At 39.8% G+C, this 19,040-nt stretch overlaps 1 pseudogene; it reads right to left on the bottom strand.

Moving 5' to 3' along the window:
• Nucleotides 1-17,138: 17,138 nt before the first annotated feature.
• Nucleotides 17,139-18,420, bottom strand: LOC139014752 (nicotinamide phosphoribosyltransferase pseudogene; annotated as a pseudogene).
• Between the last annotated feature and the right edge of the window lie 620 nt (nt 18,421-19,040).

The following is a 19,040-nucleotide window of genomic DNA, read 5'->3' as shown; positions in this document are numbered from 1 at the left end:
CCTCAAGATTGTGCTCCCCGGCACAAATTTAGCGCAGCCTCCCTGAGTGGGCATGGGGTCTGGCCCAGGGAAACAAATTTCCTGTGTCCGCACACCCAGGCTCAAATTCAGGTAGGACCACTGCTGCTATGTGGGCAGGAGGTCTGTTTGAGCAGAGAGAGTCTAGCAGCCCAACCTGCACCCCCTCCAATCTGGGAGCCCTCAGGGGAGTCCTCTTCAATCAGGGAGTTTCTGTCTGTCTTTGTAATCATATGAGCTAATTGTCTGAGACCCCAAGCCAGTTTGGTTTGGTGCTCACAGAATAATAGAGATCTTTTTTTTCTTTGATCCATTGGTGGAGATTTCCTAGAAGTTGCAGGATATCTTACTTTTAATTTTGTCTTGACACTTTGACTTTACTTATGTCTCTCACCTTTGCTTTCTCTCCATTCCCCACCCGCAACAGTACCTTGCTCCAGGTTCACTTTGCTCTAGTGTCTAGGAGATCCCACAACACATCTGCCACCAGAACTATAATTCCCAGCATTCCTGGTGTTCCCCAGGCTCTTGGTTTCAGCTTCTGGGCCATGAGCTGCAGAATCCAAAAGGACTGGGAACTCCAGCCGCCCCCAGGCTTGGCTGACAGAACCTGACACTCCAGTGGCATCCCTGGGACCCTGGCTGCTTGGTGCCGGTGCACACGTTCTGGCCACAGGCTTGGAGCAGGCGGGGTCCCAGGGATGCCCGCCATGTTGCTCCAACGATGAGGCAGGCAGGCATCCCACCCCACCCCCAGCTGTTCAGTGCCTGCATGTGTGCATGCTACCCACGGACCCGCCATCTTTGTTGGGGTAATTTGCATGCTCACTCCTGCTTGGCTTTGGGCATTTCGGAGGGATGGTCAATTTACATATTTGTCTATTATTTGTTGTTATTGTTGTTATTAATCCTCACCTGAGGACATTTTTTCCCACTGTTTTTCAGAGAGAGTGGAAGGGAGGGAGGAGGGGGAGAGAAACATTCATAAGAGAGAGGCATATCGACTGATTGCCTCCCACATGCAAACAAACTGGGGGTGGGGGGCAAACCCACAACCCAGGTATGTGCCCCAGACCACGAATCAAACCTGAAACCCTTAGGTCGACGAGCCTTTGCTCTAACCACAGAGGCAAACTGGAAGCAGCTATATATTGATTTTTTTATTCCTTAAGTCAAAGATTTTCTGAAACCTTTGTTGTTCATATGAGTAAAGAAATGTATAGTCATAATACAGACAGCAACATAGTTTCAGTTATTTTTTTCCAGTAGAATGCTCATGTGACCTTATGACAGTACCACTTTTGTCATTTTAGGTTGAAAAATTAATAGCATACAACATACTTTAAGATTTTAATTTTCTAAAAGTATAAGAATAGAAAGCTCATTTTAAAGAAAAATCCATTTAAGTTAAAAAACTAAACTTTTATAAATAGCAGTTTTTATTGGAATTGCAAAGTAATGCATTCAGTGTGAAATATGATTTGACTTGCTTAACCTTCTTTGAACAAATGGTATCAAATATCACTTTTCTGAAGTTATGCTTATTCAATAGACAATAATAATTGTATTTTTATCAGATTAATCTAAATAGCATTATATATGCCTGTTCTCTAAAATTAAAATGAATACAAGTTAATTTCACTTATGTGATTTTTTTTTCTATTTGTTCAATCCTGATTGCTCTAGTCTCTAAAAGTGGTACTTAAAGGACACATTACATAACCTATATATATCGTTCCTCTAATAATGTCTATTGTTTAACCTAAATACTAAAATTAATATTTGCCCTATTTCAGATGTGGCAGGAGTTTGAAGAAACACTAACTAGTGGACTAAAAGAAGGTATGTTGCCAAAATTTATTAATAATTTTAGATATCATTGACTTTGTAAATAAACTGAAATTAGGAAATGGCATCTGTTTCCATGTTTGGATAATACATAGTGCATTAAATATTTTCTTATCCATGCGAATTAAAAATGTGAAAGTATAAACATTCTTATGGGAGAATATATTTATTCCACATGTAATCGTCATGTTCTACAGCTCCTTAAACATCTCACAAGCCCATCATTTCTCTTCATTTATGACTATTCCCTTTCTTCCCTCTGCTCTTTCTATGTACTGTTGACTTGCACACTGGAACTATGGTCAGAAAATTGGCTTCATCCATTTCTCATGGTTTTGCTAGTGATATAAGGCCAGATAACCAGACTCATCTAGTAATACTGAGTCAAGCAGTTAAAGTTCATATAACCGTCAACTGAGAGGGAATTTTTAAAACTCCAGTCATTGACTTTGTAATTAACTTACCTTTTACCCTCATGAAAAATTCCAAATTCCTTTGCATAGAGTAAAGTCACTGAAATCCACTTAGTTTTTGCCAAAAAATTCTGCCTTATCTTTGATACTTCCACTACTCTGGCCCTTTGCTCTAGCAGCTAGCTAAACTAGACATTTCTAGTTCCACAAATGGTCTTCCTCACGTCTAGTCCTGGCATCTGCTTCATCTCTCTTTTATTTGTCCATCAGGTATCAACTTACATATCACCTCTACCAAAAACCAACACAAAACTGGGATATCTCCTCTGTGTGCTCCAATAGTGCCCTGTGTTATACTTGTTAGTGGTATCCATGACTGAGTGCAAATTGCCTGTTCATTTGTTGTTGTTGTTTTTTAGTGTATAGTACACTAGGGGCCCGGTGCACAAATTGGTGCATGGTGGGGTCCCTCTGGGTGGCCTGCAGCGATCGGGCCGAAACCCATAGTCCAACGCCACCTGCAGCTCCTACCTGCCGCTCCCACTCATCCCTGCCCCACTGTGCCTGCTGCAAGACCGTGCCCAATCAGTTCTGATCAGGAGATGCTCATGCTGCAGCAGCAGCGCTTGCCACTCATGAGCCCTGCCTCTGGAGCCCTCCCAAGGGGAGTAGCCTGTGGAATCACACTGAAACTGGCTCTCTGACATCCCCCAAGGGGTCCCGGGTTGCAAGAGGATGCAGGCCAGCCTGAGGAACCCCACCAGTGCACAATCAGGCCAGGGAGGGACCACAGGGAGGCTCCAGGGCTTGTCCAGCCCATCTCACTCAGTCCCAATCAGCCAGACTCCAGCAGAAAGCTATCCTACCAGTCAGAGCATCTGCCCCCTGGTGGTCAGTGCACATCATATCGACTGGTCGACTACTTGACTGTCTGTCCCCTGGTGGTCAGTGCACGTCATAGCAAGCTGTTGAGCAGCCTTAGCATATCATTAGCATATTACGCTTTGATTGCTTTTTCTGTTACTCTACTGTTCAGTCTATTTGCATATTACCCTCTTATTATATAGGATGAGAGGCTCGGTGCACCAAATTCGTGCCCGGGGTGGGGAGGTTCCTCAGCCCGGCCTGTACCCTCTTGCAATCTGGGACTCTTCGAGGGATGTCCAGCAGTTGGACATCCCTCTCGAAAAAAGGGACTGCTGGCTCCTAAGCACTCACCTGCTTGCCTGCCTGATCATCCCTAACCACTCTGCCTGCCTGCCTGATCGCCCCTAACTGCTCATCTGCCTGCCTGATTGCCCCTAACTGTTTCTGCCTTGGCCCCCATCATGGTGGCTATGTTCAGAAGGATGTCTGAAATGACATCCAGAAGGTCATTCCACTGTCTAGTCTAATTAGCATATTATGTTTTTATTATTATAGATGACTGTTCAGGGGTGGGCTGTTTCATCTTCAACTTATAACTCCAGTGCTTTTCCTATTACCTTCATGCATGGTGTTGAATAAATGAATGAAGGACAGGAAAATCAGAAGGTCTGATATTTGGCCATGATAACAATTAATTCAGTGTGCAATCATGGGCAAATTATACTTCATAGTAGTCTTGTATTGTGTATTATAGTCAGATATTGATGTTTTTATTCTCCTTAACACTTATACTTAATTGTAGTTTAAAGAATAGAATTATTTTTCTTTCCAGATGCTGCTGAATTTGAGGCTGAAACCTACAGAGCTTGTTCAGTGGGATCAATCTATCAGTCAAGTTCAACCCAAGATCTACTTTTGAAAACACAGCAAGAATATAGAGAGATTTTGCTGAAAAACTACATGATCTAAAACATAACCAGTAAAAGTTTATGTACTAGACTGTGCATAACATCTTGTTTACATTAGACACATGATGTAAAATCTTTACTAAAGAAAAAAAATTTTAATCATATGTGTCTGATGAAAATTTATATAGTATTTTAAACTGGGTTTTTGGGGGGCATCAAAATAAGTTTTAAGCACACTTTGTACTTGAAAGCCAGCACTTTTGAGTTATACATACTCAAACTGCCCAAATACCAGCTGTTCAAACAACACTGAAACAAACAACTTTTAATTCATACTTTAGTGATGTTAGTTGATAGATTTTTTTCTTTTTTATTTTCTTTTTTATTTTTGTTTTTTAATTTTTTTATTGCTTAAAGTATTACAAAGAGTATTACATATGTGTCCTTTCTTTCCCCGCCCTTGACAATCCCCTAGCCTCTCCTACCCTCCAGTGTCTTATGTCCATTGGTTATGCTTACATGCATGCATACAAGTCCTTCGGTTGATCTCTTACCCCCCTCCCTCCTGCCCCCCAACCATCCCCGGCATTTTTGCTGCAGTTTGACAATCTGTTTGAGGCAGCTCTGTCTCTGTATCTATTATTGTTCAAAAGTTTATAATGGTCTCTATTATCCATGAATGAGTGAGATCATGTGGTATTATTCCTTCATTGACTGGCTTATTTCACTTAGCATAATGCTCTCCAGTTCCATCCATGCCGTTGCAAATGGTAAGAGTCCTTCCTTTTTTACAGCAGCATAGTATTCTATTGTGTAGATGTACCACCATTTTCTAATCCATTCATCTACTGATGGGCACTTAGGCTGTTTCCAGATCTTAGCTATGGTGAATTGTGCTGTTATGAACATATGGGTGCATATATCCTTTCTGATTAGTGTTTCTGGTTTCTTGGGATATATTCCTAGAAGTGGGATCACAGGGTCAAATGGGAGTTCCATTTTTAGTTTTTTGAGGAAACTCTATACTGTCTTCCATAGTGGCTGCACCAGTCTGCATTCCCACCAGCAGTGCAGGAGTGTTCCTTTTTCTCCAAGTCCTCTCCAGCACTTGTTGTTTGTTGATTTGTTGATGATAGCCATGCTGACAAGTGTGAGATGGTACCTCATTGTTGTTTTGATTTGCACCTCTCAGATGATTAGTGGCTTTGAGCATGTTTTCATATGTCTCTTGGCTTTCTGAATGTCCTGTTTTGAAAGGTGTCTATTTAGATCCTTTGCCCATTTTTTGATTGGATTGTTTATCTTCCTTTTGTTAAGTTGTATAAATTTTGGAGATTAGGCCCTTATCAGATATGACATTTGCAAATATGTTTTCCCATGCAGTGGGTTTTCTTGTTGTTTTGTTGATGGTTTCTTTTGCTGTGCAGAAGCTTTTTATTTTGATGTAGTTCCATTTGCTCATTTCCTCTTTAGTTTCAAGTGCCCTAGGAGCTGTATCAGTGAAGAAATTGCTTTGGCATATGTCTGTGATTTTGTTGCCTTTGGATTCTTCTAGAATTTTTATGGTTTCCCATGTTACATTTAAGTCCTTTATCCATTTTGAGTTTATTTTTGTGTATGGTGTAAGGTGGTGGTCTAGTTTCATTTTCTTGCATATATCTGTCTAATTTTCCCAACACTATTTATTGAAAAGACTATCTTGGCTCCATTGTATGTTCCTGCCACCTTTGTCAAATATTAATTGGGCATATTGGTTCGGGCCGATTTCTGGGCTCTCTATTCTATTCCACTGATCTATATGTCTGTTCTTGTGCCAGTACCAGGCAGTTTAGAGAACAGTGGCTTTGTAATACAGCTTGATATCTGGTATTGAGATCCCACCTACTTTGTTCTTTCTCAGGATCACTGCAGCTATTCGGAGTCTTTTTTTATTCCAGATAAATGTTTGGAGAGTTCGTTCTAGATCTGTGAAGTATGTCGTTGGTATTTTAATGGGAAGTGAGTTGACTTTATAGATTGCTTTGGGTAGTATGGACATTTTAATGATGTTGATTCTACCAATCCATGAACACGGTATGTTCTTCCATCTGTTTATGTCTTCCTCTATCTCTTTTTTCAATGTCCTGTAGTTTTCTGAGTAGAGGTATTTTACCTCTCTAGTTAAGCTTATTCCTAGGTAGCTTAATTTTTTTGGTGCGATGGTAAATGGGATTGTTTTTATAATCACTCTTTCTGAAAGTTCGCTATTGGTGTACAGAAATGCCTCAGATTTCTTTGGGTTAATTGTGTATCTTGCTACATTGCCAAATTCATGTATTAAGTCTAGTAGTTTTTGGATGGAGTCTCTAAGGTTTTGTATGTATAATATCATGTCACCTGCAAATAAGGACAGTTTCACTTCCTCTTTTCCAATTTGGATGCCTTTTATTTATTCTTCTTGTCTAATTACAATGGCTAATATTTGCAGTACTATGTTGAACAGGAGTGGTGAGAGTGGGCATCCCTGTCTTGTTCCTGTTTTTAGGGGAAATGGTGTTAGTTTTTGTCCATTGAGTATGATGCTGGCTGTGGGCCTGTCATATATGGCTTTTATTTTTATTTTTATTTTTTTAAAAATATATTTTATTGATTTTTTTACAGAGAGGAAGGGAGAGAGATAGAGAGTCAGAAACATCAATGAGAGAGAAACATCGATCAGCTGCCTCCTGCACAACCCCCACTGGGGATGTGCCCGCAACCCAGGTACATGCCCTTGACCGGAATCGAACCTGTGACCCTTCAATCCGCAGGCCGACGCTCTATCACCCGAGCCAAACCGGTTTCGGCAATATATGGCTTTTATTATGTTGAGGTATGATCCTTCTATTCCCACCTTGCTGAGAGTTTTTATCAAAACTGGGTGTTGGATTTTGTCGAATGCTTTTTCTGCATCAATTGATATGACCATATGGTTTTTTTCTTTCAATTTGTTTATGTGATGTATCACGTTTATATATTGTGCCATCCTTGCATTCCTAGGATAAATCCTACTTGGTCATGGTGTATCATCTTTCTGATGTACTGCTGGATCCAATTTGCTAAGATTTTGTTGAGGATTTTGGCATCTATGTTCATGAGGGATATTGGCCTGTAATTCTCTTTCATTGTGTTGTCTTTACCTGTTTTTGATATTAGGGTGGTGCTGGCTTCATAGAATGAGCTTGGAAGTGTTCCTTCCTCTTGAATTTTTTGTAGTAATCTGAGGAGGATAGGTTTTAGTTCTTCATTGAATGTTTGGTAAAACTCCCCACTGAAGCCATCTGGTCCTGGGCTTTTGTTTGCCGGAAGCTTTTTGATGAGTGCTTCAAATTCTTCCATAGTTATTGGCCTATTGAGATTTTTAGATTCTTCCTGATTGAGTTTTGGTATACTGTATTTTTCTAGGAATTTGTCCATTTCCTCCAGGTTGTCTACATTGTTGGAATTGAGCTGTCCATAGTATTTTTTAACAATCATTTGTATTTCTGTGCGGTCTGTTTTTATTTCACCTCTATCATTTCTAATTTTGTTTATTTGGGTCCTCTCTCTTTGCTTCTTGGTGAGCCTGGCTAGAGGTTTGTCAATCTTGTTTATCCTTTCAAAGAACCAGCTCTTGGTTTCATTGATTTTTCTGTATTGTCTTTTTGTTCTCTATGTCATTTATTTCTGTTCTTATCTTTATTATCTCTTTCCTTCTGCTCACTCTGGGGTTTTCTTGTTGCTCTCTTTCTAATTCTTTGAGTTGTAGCGTTAATGATTTACTACCATTTTTTCTTGTTTTTTGAGATAGGCCTGTAGAGCTATAAACTTCCCTCTCTGAACTGCTTTCATTGCATCCCATAGGTTTTGGATTGTTGTGTTTTCATTGTCATTAGTTTCCAGGATGCTTTTAATTTCTTCTTTGATCTCATTGCTAACCCAATAAATATTTAATAACATGCTATTTAGCTTCCGATTGTTTGAGTATTTATTTTGGGTGGTTTTTTTTTATTGTAGTTCATTTCTAATATTATGCCATTGTGGTCTGAGAAGATGCTGGGTATGATTTCAATGTTCTTGATTTTGGGGAGACTTTTTTTGTGACCCCATATGTGGTCTATTTTTGAATGTGTCTTATGAGCATTTGAGTAGAATGCATATTCCGTGGCTTTGGGGTGAAGTGTTCTGAAGATGTCAATTAAGTCCATCTGATCTAGTGAGTCATTTAGGGTTGCTGTTTCTTTGCTGATTGATTGTCTAGAGAATTTATCCAGTGATGTCAGTGGTGTATTAAAGTCCTCTACTATGATTGTATTGTTGTTGATCTCTCCTTTGATATCTTCCAGGAGTTTTTTTATGTATTTGGGTGCTCCTGCGTTGGGTGCATATATGTTTACCAGGGTTATATCTTCTCGTTGTATTGATCCCTTTAGTATTATGAAGTGGCCTTCCTTATCTCTGGTTAAGGCCTTTACTTTGATGTCTATTCTGTCCGATATAAGTATTGCTACCCCAGCTTTATTTTCCTTTCCATTTGCCTGAAAGATATTTTTCCATCCCTTCATTTTCATTCTGTGTGAGTCCCTTCTAATGAGGTGTGTCTCTTGTAGCCAGTAAATGTTTGGGTCATGTTTTTTTATCCATTCAGCCACTCAATGTCTTTTGGTTGGAGCATTTAGTCCATTTACATTTAAAGTTATTATTGAAATTTACTTGTTTGTAGCCCTTTCTTTTTTTTCTGTGGCTGTTTTCTTTCTGAGCTTTTTCTTTTTTCTTTTTACACCAGTCCCTTTAGCATTTCTTGCATGGCTGGCTTGGTGGTGATAAACTCCCTTAGCCTTTTTTGTCTGTGAAGCTTCTCATTTCCCCTTCAATTTTGAATGATAGCCTTGCTGGTTAGAGTATTCTTGGATTCAGTCCTTTGATTTGCATCACTTTGTAAATTTCCATCCATTCTTTTCTGGCCTGATGTGTTTCTGTTGAGAAATCATTTGATAAATTAATGGGAGATCCCTTGTATGTAACTTTCCGTCTCACTCTTACAGCCTGTAAGATTCTCTCTTTGTCCTGAACATTTGCCATGGTAATTATGATGTGTCTTGGTGTGAGTCTTTTCGGGTTCACCTTGTTTGGGACTCTCTGTGCTTGTGTGACTTTTTTCTTCCCCACCTCAGGGAAGTTTTCTGATATTATTTCTTCAAATAAGTTTTCTAATCCTTGGTCCTCTTTCTGTTGTTCTGGCACCCCTATTATTCGTATGTTGTTTCGTTTCATGTTGTCCCAAAGCTCCCTTAGGCTCTCCTCCTGTCTTTAAATTTTTTTCTCCAATTTCAGTACAGTTTGGGTGTGTTTTACTTCCTTGTCTTCTAATTCACTAATTCGGTCCCCCGCTTCTCCTAGTCTACTGTTGATTCTTTCAATGGTGTTTTTTATTGCAGCTATATCGCTCTTCATTTCTTCTTGGGCCTTACATAAGTTATTGATTTTTTCATCTGTTTCTTCTTGCTTCTTGCATAAGTTATTGATTTTTTCCTCCATCCGGTTTATGCACTCTAGGACCCTTATTCTGAATTCTTTTTCTATCATGTTGCATGCCTCTGTCTCACTTAGCTGCTTTTCTGGGGAGTCCTCCTTTTCTTTCCTTTGGGGGTTTCTTTGCCTACCCATTTTTGATCTCACTGACATATCAGGATGTTGAGTCTTTCAGTGGCTGCTCCCTGGGTGGCAGTGGCTCCTTGGTCTGTGCTTGCTCCTCGAGCGGTTGCAGTAGCCACTGCTCCTCACTTGGCAGCAGCTCCTCTGGTGGTTGCTGTTCACAGCTGTGGTGTCTCTTCTGGCTGTGGGGGGAGGCTTCACGTATAGCTATTGCTCCTCAGACAGAGGGTGTGGTGATCAGGAGGCTGCTGTTGCTTGGATCTGCTGCGTTGATTTAAATCCACAAAGTACAACAGAACAAGGCACAATGTACCAGGCACTGAACACAAATATATTCACAATATTAATAACCCCAAATAAAGGTGACCACTCCAATTAAGAGAATTAGGGAATAAGGAAGAAAGAAGAGAAAAATATAAAAGAGAAAAAAGAAAAAAATAAGAAAAATAAACAAAATAGAAGTGCAAAATGAAATTGGAAAAAAAGAGGGGGGAAAAAAGAAAAAAGAGTGAAAAGAGAGAATCAAGTAGTAGAGGGGAAGAGACTATTTGTATGAGGAGAGAACTCCAATAGAACTGCCACTAATCCCAACAAATTCCAGCAACAGATCCCTGGAGATGAATGCAAACTACAAACAACGAATGATATCAAGAGAGGCAAGGGTAAACAGAAGCACAAAAATAACCAGGGGGGTGGGAGGGACATAGGGTAAAAACAAGCAGAAAAAAATAAAAAGAAAAAGCAAAAGAACCTCACAACCAGTCCTAAAAAAGAAAAACAAAAACAAACATAAAAACAAGCAAAAAAAAAAAAACACCCAAATAATATACTCAACAATCAAGCAAACAGCAAGAAAACAATAGAAAGATAAGGGAAAAAATGTTTGGATAGTGAAGAAAGATAAGGGATAGGTGTATAAGGATTTAGAGCAGTGGATTGAAAATAGGATATATAAGTAGGGTGAAATTAGACAGGAGGTAAAAAGATGGAATAGGGAAAATCTAAAGCAGGAATAGGGTAAGAGAAACAGGACACCAAAAGGGGAAAGTGAGGAAGAGGGTAAATGTGACCACCTGAGTTAAGAGAATTAGGGGATAAGCAAGAAAGAAAAGAAAAAGATAAAAGAAAAAAGAAAAGAAAAAAATAAATAAAAGGAGTGCAAAAATGAAATTGGGAAAAAGGAGGGGGGGAAAAGAAAAAAAAAAGCAAAAAGAGAGAATGAAGTAGAAGAGGGGAAGAGACTATTTATATGAGGAGAAAACTCCTATAGAACTGCCACTAATCCCCACAAATTTCAGCAACAGATCCCTGGAGATGAATGCAAACTACAAACAACCTATAATATCAAGTGAGGCAAGGGAAAACAGAAGCACAACAATAACCGGGGGGGGGGGGGGGGAGGACCAGCAGAAAAAAATAAAAACAACCTCACAACCAATCCTAAAACAAAACAAAACAAAAAAAAAACCAACAACAATATACTCAACAATCAAGCCAACAGCAACAAAACAATAAAAAGATAAAAGAAGAAAAAAATTTGGATAGTGAAGAAAGATAAGGGAGAGGTGTATGAGGATTTAGAGCAGTGAATTGAAAATAGGATATATAAGTAGGGTGAAATTTTGACAGGGGGTAAAAAGAAAGAATAGGGAAAATCTAAAGCAGGAATAGGGTAAGAGAAACAGGACAACAAAAGGGGAAAAGTGAGGAAGAAGGTTTTAGCATAGAGGTAAAATTGAGGTAGGGAAAATTGATGCTAAAGGAACGATGAAAATAGAATGGAGAACACTACTCCCAAAATAAAATAGAGAGAAAATAAAATGGCACTTTAAAAAATGGTAAAATGGTAGGAGTAATAATACTGGTTAAAAATAATAATGTAGTAATTAAAAGGATAAAATCAGGTGATGGAAAAATAAAAAAAATTGGTTTCTTAGTTAAAAGGCGAAAAAAGAAAAAAAAGAAAAAATTTGCAGTAGTGAAGGTCTTTCGGTTCTACTCTTCAGCCTGGCTTGCCTTAGTCCTGCCAGGTATTCAAGAGAGTGTTGAATTTCCCTGTGATACACTCTTCCTCCGTGTTGTAAATCACAGTCCTGATTTTAAAGCAGGTCATATTTGTGATCCAGACTGCCTTAATTTGTGTTCACCTAAGAGTCAGTTTGTGGCTCAGCCTCTGGGTGGCAGTGTTTTGGGGTTGGCCTCTGAGGCTGTATGGCTTCTCTATCCAGCAGCAAGGGTATATTTTCTCTATTGCACTTAAAACTGGTTTGGGGAGGTCAACTGCCCAGAGCTGGTTCTTTAATCGTTACCCTGCTCTGTGTTGTTGGTGGGCCTGAAAGTCCCTCTATAGGCCAGACCCTGGTAACTTCCAGGGACTAATCAGATTATTTGATCCTTTATCTCGTACAGGGTGGAATCTGGGTGTGGCTGTTCTCCTTGCCCAGGGGCTGGGGGGAGGAATTCCACGCTCCGGAGAGAATGGCTGCCCCAGTCCTGGGCCTAAGGGTGTCTCAGCACCCAATTCGCTGCCACCTCCCCCGGCTCCCCCTCTCTCCTCAGCCTCTCCCCAGATTCCACTCGTCCGCACCTTCTCCCTCTCTTCAGGACAGGTGAGTGTCTGTATCTGAACTGTCCTATGAGCAGGGTTCAGTGTAAACAAACAAACAAACAAATGCCAGCCTGCCGCGGAAACGCTCCTCTCTTACCGGCACTGCATGATCTGGTCAGCTCCTTAGGCTGCCCCCTTTAGGCTCAGTCCTCTGTAATCACAGAATCCAAATCTCAAATCCCCCAGCGCCAGCAATCTCGCAGAACTCCTTTCCCCAGTCAGGGGCTGTGTCTGTCCCAAGAGACATGGCTGTCTGCCACTTGGTCTCCCTCTGACCCTCTGGGCTCAGAGGTCTGGCAAACTTTCCTGCCCAGATCCCTGGTTTTTTACCTTTCCAGGGGAGCTCTGCCCTTCCTGGCTGTAAACTGTCTCACCAGCTGAGTAATTTCGCCAATTCAGGGTGGGTGTTATTAGTTTCAGCTGCTTACTACATTTGCTCCGGAACAAGACCTGGGACATGTCTGCCTATATCGCCACCATCTTGCTTCTCCTAGATTTTTTTTTATATATTCCGATTTTATCACAATATTTGGCCCTAACGATTTTGATAAACATAATTTTGATATCTGCTGCTATGGCCACTAATTGGATGTATTAAAATTATTATAGTGCCATTAGACTTATGTAATTTTTTAAAAGTATTTTTTTTATTGATTTCAGAGAGGAAGGGAGAGGGAGAGAGAGATAGAAACATCAGTGATGAGAGAGAATCATTGATCAGCTGCCTCCTGCACACCCCCTACTGGGGATTGAGCCTGCAACCCGGGCATGTGCCCTTGGCCAGAATCAAACCTGGGACCCTTCAGTCTGCAGGCTGATGCTCTATCCATTGAGCCAAACTGGCCAGGGCTAGACTTAAGTAATTTTAAATGCTGATTCCAAAATCTTTCCTCATGGGGGAAATAAAGTTTGCCCAAGGCTTTTCTACCTTTCCACTTACTGATTGATTTTTTTTTAGAAAGAGTCTTAAAATTACAGAAAGGTCCAAGTACAAAGAACTCTGTTGCCCTGAACTATTTGAAAGTAAATTGTTGACACTGTGCCACCAAGCCTTATTCCTTTAGAACATTCCATTTGCCTACCATACCACCTTCACAATCAGAAAATTCACCCTAATATATTCCATAATTTCATCCTCGCATCTTTTTCAATTTTTGCCACTGGTCGGTAGTATCTGTTAGAGCATAAAGACCCTGTTCAGATCCATGGGTTACGGTGAGGGCTGGTGTCTATTCTTCTCCTTCAGTCTGGAACAGGTCCTTAGTCTTTTCTTCACTTTCATGACCTTGAATCTTTTGAAGAGGAAGTTCCACCAAAGTATGTAGAATGTACTTAAATGTGGATTTTTCTGATGTTTCCTTATGATAATATTTAGATCAGACATTTTTAGCAAGAGCATCACAGAGGTAGTCCCATACTCTTCTCATTGCATCCTGTGATGTGACCTACAGTTTTGATTTGCCATTCCTGGGGCTGTTAATGTTGATCAGTGAAGGCAGTATCTACTTGGCTTCTCTGTACTATTTCCTTTTTCACTTCACAAGTATTGCTTTACAGGGAAGGTTTATGGAGCCAGTGTAAATATCTCTTCTTCATTAAACTTTTGATCCATTTATCAATACAAACTCAATGTTTATTTCATTTAATGGGTTATAATTTGTTAAAATAATTTTTAGAATTTTTCTTTTAGAAATATTCTGTATTGCAAGTTTCAGTCTTATAGAAGAGTTACAAGAATAGTACAAAGAATTCCTGGAAACCATTCCCCAAAGGTTAACATTTTACTACGATTACTTTATCCTTTCTCACTTCTTGTCTATTACCTAAATAAATGTAAATGTAGGTTGGTTAGATATAATATATGAACCATTTGTAAGTTACAGACACGACACCTCTTTACTCCTAAATCCTTTAGTGTGAATTTCCTAAGAAAGGGGAATTATCTTACATAATTGTAGTATAATTATCAAAGTCAGGGAATTAAAATTGGGTCAGTATTAATATTTAATCTTGGATCTTACTCAGATACTTGCTATTGTCTCAATAATATCCTTTATATTCCAGGTAAATCCAAGATGATGTGTTATGTCCAATGTCGTGTTTCTTTAGTCTCTTTTAATCTGGGACAGTTCTGTAGGCTTCCTTTGCTTTTCATGACATTTATAGTTTGAAGAGTACAGGCCAGTTATTTGCAGACTGTCTGCTTAGGTTTGTTTGAAGTTTCCTCATGTAGCTTCAAGTTATGCCATGTGGGCAGGAATCTCACAACAGATGCTGACTTCCTCCCATGCAGCAAATCTGCAGGCATGTGCTCAGCTCCATTACTGCCAGTATTGACTATGATCATATGGTTAACAAGTGTCTGCTATGTTTGTCCAGAGTAAAGGTACTATTTACCTTTTGTATGTCACAAACATCTTGTGTGGAGGTACTCTGTCTATAAATAGTTTGTTACGCCTCAAAATTTCACCTACTATTTTTAGCATCCAGTGAAGATCCTTACATGAATCAATAATAATTATGTTGTTTGCCAAATGATATTATGTTGTTTGCCTTGCTACAAAAATAAATGCGATAGAATAATACTAAGAATGCCATAAAAACAATAAGGTTGATTTAGCTGGAGGAAGAACAGATTCCCTCATGAGAAAGGCAAAGAGTTTGAAGGTCAGACTCCACAAAGTGAAGGGGCATTGAGCTCTGTAAGGTCAGGATAGACACATGTGGATGATGCGCCTGCTCCTAAACAGGGTTTCAGGAAATGGGTTGTGTTTTCATTGTTACTAGATCAGAAAGAGTGCCTGGGCCCCATCAAATTGAGTGAGGAAGAGAGGCAGGTTCCCAGCTGCCTGGACTGATCCCTACAGGGTGTGTCTGAAAACTGCAGAAAGACCCCCTAGTGAAAACAAGGAGGGCCTCCAGTCACTTGGTGGGACAAAGATACGAATTGGCTACAGAATCTCAGGCCAGGTTTGAGAGGGGAAATCAGGATAGATCCGTGTAAACACTCAAAAGTGAGTGACTTTTAAGGACACCACTCACTGTATGCTGTAACCTGGGGAAAATGGTCAAGAAATTATGGTGAAGATTGGAGGGAAGGCACAGAAAAGATGAGCAATATGGAAGGAAGGGAAAGGGAAAGACTATCCTATTCATTGAGCTATTGTTTTTGTTATGGATGTTGGTCTGCTGGAATGATCTCTTCTGGAGGGATTATCTACGCCAGGTCTGACCTATTTTTTTTAATATTCAATTTAATTTTTAGAAAACTTAATAAAATATAACAATAAAAAAATTTAAAGTATACTCACTACCCATTCCAGTAAGTCATATCAACTATAGAATAGGAAAAATAAATTCAGAAGTGTAATTACTTTAAAATACACTACCTCCACTTTTGTCAATATTCTACATTTATATATAGATTCTATAGGGGACGCAGAAATTCTTTCTAAAAACATTATCTCCTTAAAATCTTGATTATAGCCACAGGCAATATTTGACATATAAAACTGTTGTACAGGCCTTTCAAATTTGGCATTTCATTGGTACAATACAATGACCAACAGGTATAATCACTGTAGAGTGCCTAGACATTCCAGTAAGAGCCATTATTTTTTTTAATGTAGAATGATTAATATATATTCTACAAGGGGCAGTGAGGTGAGTAATTCTATAGGGTGTGTCCCGACATAATTTTAAAATTGTATAATAATACAAACAACTTTGTTAAGGCCATGTTTTATTTGCTGATTAATGGACAAAAGGCAATGTAATTTATCTTCAAGTATTATCTTGAAAGTCTGTGCTCATAGAAATCCTGAAAAGTTGGAAAGACTATTAAATCACTGAAACTTTAAATATATCATACACAATCTTGTTTGTACAAAAATACAAGTTAAACATAAAGCCATCATGACAATTTTATGCAAATCTGCTTTATTTGATCTTTAGTTATTTATAAAAGTTTCTCAGTTCTGTAGAGAAAATATCAGTACCAGATTAAATTACTATATATTGGAAAAGGGCCCTAAAAAGCTTATTTTAGCATTAAACTTTTATGTGATCAAGTGCATTGCCTAATTGAGATCACCTAAACACGGGGGGGGGGGGGGGGGGGGAGGACAGTATGTCTAAAAACCATCAAATAATTTGGCTGTAATGTATCATAAAGAAACCCCACACATCTGTACAATGAACAGTATGTATCATACACACACACACACACACACCGGTGTATACCAGCGTGCATGTACACGCACACGTAGAGGCAAGGACACACGCCCAGTCATAAAGCCTAATGAGGTGCTCCTCCAGTTCACTATTCAGCTTTGCATTTTTTCTTACTTCATCAAATCAATATCTTTTTGTCACGTTCCTTTCTTGAAGACAGTATGGAGAAGATCATGACCACATTCCTCAAGGTCTCCTTTTCCTTCCTCAAGTGTAACAAAATCTCCCTCTGGTGTTTTATGTAAAGACTAGAGGCCCAAGGCATGAAATCCATGCAAGGGTAGATCTTTGAAGCCCTGGCTGCCACATCAGCTGCCTCAGCCCTCACAGCCCTGGCTTCATCTGGCAGGTTATCTGGAAAGTTGTCTGGACAGATGTTCTGCTGTTTGGCCGTTTGGTCAATTTTCATGTTACACTTTTATTATTATAAAGACTAGAAGCCTGGTGCACAAATTTGTGCATGAGTGGGGTCTGGCAGGCCTGCCCTGATCAGCGGGGTTGGCCAGGGGGAGGGGCCACAGGTGGTTGGCCGGCCAGCCACCCCCTAGTTGAGGAGACAATGTGCATATTAGCCTTTTGCTATAAGGATAATCAACCTTTTTTGGACATTTTGTTGGGATAAGCAACTGGGTCCTTGAAGACATTAACCCCAAGGCCATTGGTTACAACATAACTATGCTTAAAGGAACAATTCAAGAGATCTCTTGTTAATTTTTGTAGCAAAGCTCCCCAGAACCAAAGGCAATATTTTCAATACTCCATTTGTTTTGCTTCATGCCTTCTACAATCTCTTGTAAGGTACTAATATCTACTCCATCCCCTTGAATAACTTGAAGTTACGGTGGCAGCAACTTGTAGCCCTTTGAGTTCTTAGTAATAGGGGATTTCTTGCCTAAAGTATCCAAAACCTTTAATACAGTGTCCAGAGGATTTCCAGAATCAGGTCTGATTATTAGTGGTGCCTCTAAACTTCTTGATACTATTAAATGTGTTGATCTTCACCCCATATTTTCTCACAAGCATTATAAATGTCATAATTATTGCTGACCACAGATGCAGGCACTGAAGAAAAGTGTGTTATTATATGTTCAAAAGCATCTTTTTCATGGTCTTTCCCCAGGCTGTTATGCTACTGTGTTCTCCTGCTGGAAGAGAACAGCCTGGAACTTGATCTTTCATTCACAGCATTTTTTTAAAGCAATTCCTGCTACCGTATCCATTCTTCTGAACTTAACCAAATAAGCAGACGCTCCCATGCCAGCAGTCTCTTGGGAAGAGACTCCTCTATAGCCAAAATACATGCAACTTGTATTCCAGACCAACTAAGTTACCAGATGTTTCTAACAAATACTTGGCCAATATTTTCTTCAGCTCTCTAGAATTTGTGGCCACAGTGATTGGATACCAGGAGTGAACAGGAATCGTCTCAACCCACTGTATAAGCCATTTACACTCTTGATCTGTGTTTTTTCCACTGTGAAGAGCATATTTCCTCTGTGAATGACAGAGCCCTCAGGGACAGCTTTTACTTCTACTGGAAGATGCCCAGGGTATTTCTCCAGAATGTAGTTCCGCCCCTTTTCGTTAAATACATCATCTTGGAAATGCTCTATGTACGCCTCTTTGGCTTCCTGGATCTTCTCCTTGGTCACTACTTTACCTTTTAAGTACTTATTAAGAATGTACTGCAACCCAGAAAATACTGTTTCCTCATAGTTCATCTTCCTTATTTTGGAGTTTTCTGTCTTCTTTCCATGGCATTCCAAGTAGGAATAAACTTTGCTTGTGTTGGGTGGGTATTGCTTATAGTGAGTAGCCTTGTAGGAGTTGGTGTCCAGGACATGTTGAACTCAGCTTCTGCCTCAGCATTCATCTCGGGCCAGAGTGGGAACACGTAAGGGGGACTGCCTGGCACTACTGTGAGAAGGAAGAAAAAATGGGCTTCACCTTGCTCTGTCCCTTATGTCACCGCTGGTCAGAGGAGGAGTTGAGAGGGAAACAGAGTGTAGAGGCGAGGCCTGAGGAGGGCGGGCCAGTAGCTGGAAGTGGCAGGGGTAGCAGGGGCTAGGGCATGTGCACCTGGGAGTAGGATGGCCTCACCTGGGCTCCATCACCTAATTTTTTAGTGACCAAATGCATTGATGACAAACATCTTGCATGACTAAAACATTCAACGTGAAAGAGACCAGTGGATTTTGATGTAAGAGTTGGAGACATTCATAACATTGTTTCAGGTTTCTCATGGCCACTAACCTTTAAAAAACTACTTGTTATGCTTTGGTGTGGTATCGAACAATATCCACAATTATCTGAAAAGGCTATTAAAATACTCTTCTGTTTTTCAACTATGCATATGTGGGATGTGGCCAAATTTTCTTTATCTACTCACCCACAACAGCAAATGACAAAAGATTGAGTATAGAAGCAGATGTGAGAATCCACTATCTTCTATTAAGGCAGACATGACAGAGATTTGTAGGAAAACTTTCACCT

This window comes from Myotis yumanensis, unplaced genomic scaffold, assembly GCF_028538775.1.
Source record: "Myotis yumanensis isolate MYYU_CA2020_CCGP unplaced genomic scaffold, mMyoYum1.0.hap1 SCAF_1, whole genome shotgun sequence".
Classification (NCBI taxonomy): Eukaryota; Metazoa; Chordata; class Mammalia; order Chiroptera; family Vespertilionidae; genus Myotis; species Myotis yumanensis.
The sequence above is the reverse complement of the archived record's forward strand: the minus strand, read 5'-3'. Positions and strand labels throughout refer to the sequence as shown.